Here is a 6967-nt window from a genome sequence, read left to right as displayed (position 1 = left end):
ACATTCCAGAGAAAATCCTCTCAGGACACAGGGCAGGAGGATTGTGAGGCACAGACAGGGCTCTGTGGTACCTGGCAATCAGGGCATCTGCTCAGGCTTATTTTCAGCAAGCAAAACCTTTTTGTTTTGCCTAGTCCCCCACTCAGAGGTGTTTTCACCAGCCCACTGCTGTCCCCATGGCTCTCCTGATATAAAATCACTGGGGATCTCTGGGTGCTCTGAGCATGGATCCCCATCTCTCTCTCCCCTCTGCATCTCACTGCATTGCCCAGCACCTTCCCTAGGGGAGCATTCGGCCCCATGCACAGCCCATGCCACAGCCCCACAGGACACCCATGTGGGGCAGCCAGGGAGCCATCCTGTCCTCAGTGTAAGGCTGGAAGCCACCATGGACATATTCCAGTGTCATGGACAGGGTCCTAGGATAGAAACATAGAAACATGGAATGGCTTGCATGGAAGGAACCTTAAATATCACCTGGTTCCAATCCCCTTGCCCCCACTATCCCAGGTTGCTCCAAGCTCTCTCCAGCCTAACCTTGGACACTTGCAGGACTGGATTTTCCCAGTTGTACCTGTACACTTGATGCTGGGGTGTTTGTCAAGGCAGGAGGAACATTTTCAGCTCTGCAGGGGCTGTTGGGGACCAGGGGAGGTTCAGGAAGCCCCTCCCTGCCAGGTCCCATTGTCTGTTGGGTTTGAAGGTTCTTGTGATCCCATCCGTACCTCACCTATCCTTCACTTTCCAAGAGCTCCTCTTGCCCTGGCAGTCCCTTCCTATGGTTATCATGGGAAGAGGTTTTGCCAACACAAGGATGCCGCTTGGAGGGAGCAGGGCTGGAGCAGCAGCCCAGGGCCATGGGGGGAATGCTGTTCTTTGACATGACCAACAGAAACAGCATTGCTCTTCCAGCACCAGAGAGCCACTTGAGATCCCTTGGGAATGTTTATCATTGGAGTCTCCTCATGAGGAGAAGGGGAGACACTGTCCCCAGCTCCTGGCATAGACCCCATCCCAGGCTTCTGTTTTCTGCTGGGCATGACCTACCAGGACCAGATCCATATCTCCTCCTTGGTAGCCCATCCTGCTCCTGTTGCCCCAAGATGCTCTCCTTTTCCACCTTTCCACCAGTTTTGGTGCCTGGTTCTGCCCCCTTTGGCCCCTCTCTCTCCTGTATCCAGGCCCACTTCACTGCAGGCCACACTTGGCTGAAAGTCATGTTCCAGCACTCCTTGCCTTGGTGCCAGCAATATTTGTGGTGGTGCCTTCTGTGCAGGCTTTGCCTCTGCCCTTCCCTTGTGGATAACCAGTTCTGCACGTGCTGGGAAGAGCTGTGGATGTGGCCCCTGAGGATGGGATTGTGTTGGAAGTGGTGCAGCCGTGGGACAGCAGATCCCCATCCATGGGATCTCCATCTTTGGATGCATTCAAAATGTGCCTGGACATGACCCTGAGCAGCCTGACCCAGCTTTGGAGTGCTCACTTGCTCCAGGGCTGGGCTGGGGACCTCCAGGCATCCCTTCCAACCTAAATCCTTCTATGGTTTATATCGAATTCTCTCTGGTATTTCTGCAGTTCTGGGAAGCCTTCAGTGATGGATCGTTGAAAGGCTCTGATCTGACGCTGGCCAAGGAGGGATTTAGTGGTCCTGGCTCCTTCCATCTCATTCACATTGTTCTTCCCAAGGACAGCTGAACATCTGCTGCCCATAGGTAACTCCAGGCCGCCGCTCCCCGCCTGGGTGTGAAACCTCTGCCTGCCTTCATCCCCAGCTCTGACCTGCTCTCGGAGCTTGCAAGTGATTGTTTTCATCCTGCTCCCACTGTCTGGGGCTTTCCAAGTGTTGATTAAAAGGTACCATCACTGCAAAACATGCTGTGCCTGAGTGGCTGTAGCTTTCAGCAAGGGGGACTCAGTGTTTGCTGGAATGGTCAGCGCCAATTCCCTGCCAGATGTTAGCTCTGACCCCCAGCAGTTTCAGCAGCAGATCCATTTAAAAATTGGAAGATTGTTTTGTATTCTCAAAAGAAAGGGAAAAAAGCAGGGTATGTTTATCACGGAGATATTGCTTTCCACTGCCTGCGCGCTCTGCCATGGCCAAAGTGTGCTCAAAGAGACTCTCAAACCTCCTTTGTGTGGGGAGCAGGACTGGAAAATCTCAGCCCAGAAGGGGAAAACTGAAGCAAATCGTGGGCAACCGAGCACAGAGATGTAACTGGTTACACTCAGCCAGAACATGAACTTTAGACACTGCCTGTGCTCCAGTTTGTGTCTGCAGCACAGAAAGGCCCTGAGGAAAAGGCAGTGGAGCTCTATTATCTCACAGCCAGATCCTTGTGGTGCTGAGCGGAAACACAGAGCAGGCAGGGCTGGGCTGCCTCCCTCCCCTCCCAGTGCACCCTGCAAATGCCAGTCGATGGCTCCCAGAGCCCTGATAATTCCGACCATGACTCAGAGACCAAAAATCAAGGGCAGAGCTTCAAATTAAGAATTATTAAAAAAAAAAAAAAAAAAAGCACATACTGGGTATGGTTGTGTTCTGCTTTTTAAGCCATAAGGTTTATGCCTCTGGCTTTTCTGTGCATCCAGAAGGGCTCAGAGGCTGCCTTTCAGCAATGTGAAATATGAACCTCCCTCAGGCACAGGGCTCTGGGAGATGGGGATTAGAGAACCTGAGAGGAGAGTGATGCATTTGCTGATGGCAAAAACGCTGTGGATCCACAGAGAATGTTCTTTCCCCAAAAGTCCCTTGTGGGGAACTGTAACTCCCCACCCAGGTTGGAGGACAATGTCCTGTCCTTATCTGAGCTGACTTGGAGGCTGGAAGGGACCAGCTCAGCCATGGGCAGACCTTGAGATGAGTTCCCTGTGCCAAAACAATTGTCAAGGTGGGGATCTGGCTGAGCAGCCACCTCCAGCCTCCTTGTCTGACTCCCAAAGAGGCACCACGTGTGTGATTAAAAGCCCTGCAATCCTGAGATCTGGAATGTGGTTGTCTCTTTGCTGGGAAATGGCAGAAACCCTGCAAAAAGCTAAGAATGTGCTTTGCCCAGGGCTGTAGCTGGGTACATCGGTGCAGGCTGGTGCCAGGTCCCTCTGCCACCCTCCCAGGGCTGCCCAGGGACCTACATCTTTCCCATTATTTTCCCCCTTGGGAATGCACCTGCTGCTAGGGAGGGTCACTGAACACAGCTGGTCAAGCTCTGTCCTGGCAACTGGAAATGGGACTGTGGATTTAATGGCTGTAATGAAATAACACGGAGAGGAACATGGGGAAGTGGTGCAGGAGGTCATGCGTCTGGGGCACTACCAGGTCAGGGGTCTCCACAGCAACCCAGAGGTCTCCACAGCAAGCCAGTGGGGACAGGAGGAGAGGGCAGAGGGGAGCAGGGAGTGGGGTGGGAAGGTGGCTGGACCAAGGCAGGGAGCTGGAACATGATTTGGAGCCACATGGGGCAGCAATGGGGTCATGGATACAGGAGAGATTTAGTAGCCAAGGAGGGGGACCAGGTGTCAAAATTGAGGGAAAGATGGAAAAGGAGGGATCAGAAAGGTATGGGTGGTCACCAAGAAAGGGATATGGATCTGGTCCAAGATGGGATAGTGAGGAGCAGAGATCAAACACCCTGTGGGATGGGAGGGATCAGTTCTCAGAGCTGGCAAAAGAGGGAACGAGAAGAGCTGAGACTTTGTGCCAGAGACAGCAGAGAGGTCAGAGGCTGAGCAAGGGCTGGTGACACCAAGCAGGGGTGATGGTGGCACGAAAATCCCTGCACGGGCTGACATCAGGAATGCCAGCTGAGACAGAGCAGAGGAGGTAGGGAGGTTCCTGCATTCATCCCAGCACCAGCCAGGATTCCCTCACAGCTCCTGGTGCTCCTCCAGAGCTGCATCCCTGCAGGACTCTGCCAGTGCATTCCTGGCTATCTCAGGGCCATTATTCTCGAGTCAATGCTATTCTTCAAGCTTTCTCTCTGGGCAGCAGCAGCAGCAGCAGCAGATCCTCCCTTGGACGCGCTCTGCCCAGCCCTGGCTCCCTGTCCCCTCGCTGTGGGGCGCTGGCCAGCACGGTCCCGCTCTTAGCTTGTGCTGGGAACATCCTCCCCGACAAGTCCCAGCCTGTACTACCCTCTGAGGGACGAGGTTGGAAGGGGAGCCAGGTCACCACCGGCCTGCAGCACCCCACATCTCCAGACGCCACGCATGCCTGGCACAGCCGGCAGGGATCACGAGGAGCTGCCCTTGTCTCTCTCCCAGGGGTGTGTAAGGGATGATGGAGAGCCTCTTGTTGCTACATCCTCCTGGAGCTTGAGGAGAGAAACACCTCTGGAGGAGAAAAACCCCTTGGTTTGAGGTGATGGGCAGCCCTTTTGGGGCTGTTTCACCGAACTCCTTCTCTCTCTCTACCAAGCCTCACTCCGGGTCTCAGCTTCCCAGGGGAAGCCGTGACTTTGTCCGTCTGCTGGGGCCTGGCCCCGCTCCCGAGCAGCCCTGGGAGCCGCTGCCCGGGGCTGGCAGGTCTCAGCGTGCCGGTTTCCGGCGGCGTGTCTGGGCTGGGAGCAGCCGCGGGGCTCGGCCCCGGGCTCAGGCGCTCGCTGCGCAGTCTGGCAGCAGCCCCGGCACAAGCGCAGCGCTGGCCCGGCCCCAGCGCACGCCGCTTCCTCCGGCGGGCCGGCCAGGAGGAGTCAGCTGAGGACAGGAGCCGAGCCGGCAGCGCAGGCAGCGTGGGGAAGGGGGTGGCGGAGGGCTGGGGTCGGTGCTGGGCAGTGCCAGGGAGAAGCCTCACGGAAGGGCGGCGGGAATTCGGGAATTCCTGCCCTGGGTCCTGCTGCCGGATGCGCCGCTCGTCTCTTCCGCCAGGTTCTGGGGTGTTTCTGGTTCCGTTCTTTGCCAGCGTGCGTCAGCAGCCCCTGGCATTTGGGGCTTTTCCCTAATGTCAGAACTCCTGCACTGTCAGACACAAAAAACCCGTTCCCTCCAAGTTGTCCCTCTTGCACAACCATGGCTAAATTCTCCTCCCAGCTGCCGAGTTTCACCTGTTGTCTCAAGCGATGCCATTTCCATCCCTCAGTCCCTAATTGCCGCTGAGATAACAGCAACGTCACTGTCCCCGTCTCTTATTTCCGGGTGCAGAGGCTGAACAGGGGCGATTCCTCCTGCCTCATGCTCTTGCCTGCCGGTGTTTGAAGCTGCTGCTCCCCATGACGTGAGTGCCCCGGCATCAGCCAGGTGTCAAAAACTGCCTCGGGCATGGGCAAGGATGGAAGGTTTGAAAGCTTTCAGGTTCATCTCCGTGCTGCCACCCAGATCCTATTGCCCACGGTAATGCTTTGGCTCAACTCGGCTAGTTAAGACGTCATTTGTAACTAGCACATGGATAACGTTTCAATTTAATTAATTCCATTAATCTTTGACTGTAGATTGTTGCCTTGGGCCAGGTGAACTGCTTGCTGAAGAGGCTGCAGAAAAATAGAGCATTGATGAAATATTTCACCATTTCCAAGGAAAAATTGGGTGTTTTTCTTTGTTCCAGCACGGAACTGGATTGTATTTCAGGGGTGAACAGAAAGCAAACCCAACCATTGCATTTCAGGCTGAAACAGGATTTTTTCACTTTGAATCAAAATTATTAGGAATTTAGTTTTGGTTTCAGGGATAGAAATCATAGACCTACTGGGTTTAGGTAACACTGATAAGCATCAGGCTTTTGGTCCATTGGAATTGCTTAGGAAAGGTGTTTCCCAGTCCCAGAGGTGCTCCAGTGTTGGATCTGGAGAGCTGGAGTTGCGTGGTGGCTGCAGGAAGGTCTCCACAGGTGCAGATGGATGGGACACCCACTAGATGCTGGCCCACCGCTGTCATGTCTTAATCCGGGAGGATGCAAAAAGCAGCCAAGCACACAAAGAGCTAGATGAGACTGAAGAAGAAGCAGTGACAATATGAGCTCTCCTGGGGGTGCTGCATGATGACATCCTCTGGATCAGCATCACTTTCATGAGACAGAGGTTTCCAGGTGGCATTTGTGAGGATAAGTATTCTTGCAGGGAATGGCTGGTCGAGCCCCTCTGGAGCTGGGGTGCTGGGGGCAGGAGGCAGTGCCCATAGCAGCAGGCAGTGCCCATGGGACAGGCAATGCCCGTGGGAGCAGGCAGTGCCTGTGGCAGCAGGCAGTGCCCATGGCAGCAGGCAGTGCCCGTGGGACAGGCAGTGCCCGTGGCAGGAGGCAGTGCCCGTGGCAGCAGGCAGTGCCCGTGGCAGGAGGCAGTGCCCGTGGGACAGGCAGTGCCCGTGGCAGCAGGCAGTGCCCGTGGGACAGGCAGTGCCCATGAGACAGGCAGTGCCCGTGGCAGCAGGCAGTGCCCGTGGCAGCAGGCAGTGCCCATGGGAGCAGGCAGTGCCCGTGGGACAGGCAGTGCCCGTGGGACAGGCAGTGCCCATGGGAGCAGGCAGTGCCCGTGGGACAGGCAGTGCCTGTGGCAGGAGGCAGTGCCCATGGGAGCAGGCAGTGCCCGTGGGACAGGCAGTGCCCGTGGGACAGGCAGTGCCCGTGGCAGGAGGCAGTGCCCGTGGCAGGAAGCAGTGCCCATGGGACAGGCAGTGCCCATGGGAGCAGGCAGTGCCCATGGGACAGGCAGTGCCCATGGGAGCAGGCAGTGCCCATGGGACAGGCAGTGCCCGTGGCATCAGGCAGCTGCTCCCGGGCAGCACCGCGCTGCCGGGCAGAGGCACGGGCTGCTCTGCTGACTCGCCCTGCCATCCCTGCTGGAGCTGCTTTTCCTCGCAGCACTTCACAACTCAGCACTTTCGAGTTAATTAGAGAACCATCTGCCCCCTTCTCGCGCATCATAAAAGCGTGTTTAAAGCCGGGCGATAAAAGGGAGCGTTAGTCTGGGTCACTGCAGGCTCCGAGCCCGGCGCGGCCCCGCCTGCCGCACTCCCTGGCCTGCTCTCAGCCCAGGTGGGAACG

This window comes from Haemorhous mexicanus, chromosome 22 (assembly GCF_027477595.1).
Source record: "Haemorhous mexicanus isolate bHaeMex1 chromosome 22, bHaeMex1.pri, whole genome shotgun sequence".
Lineage (NCBI taxonomy): Eukaryota > Metazoa > Chordata > Aves > Passeriformes > Fringillidae > Haemorhous > Haemorhous mexicanus.
The sequence above is the reverse complement of the archived record's forward strand: the minus strand, read 5'-3'. Positions refer to the sequence as shown.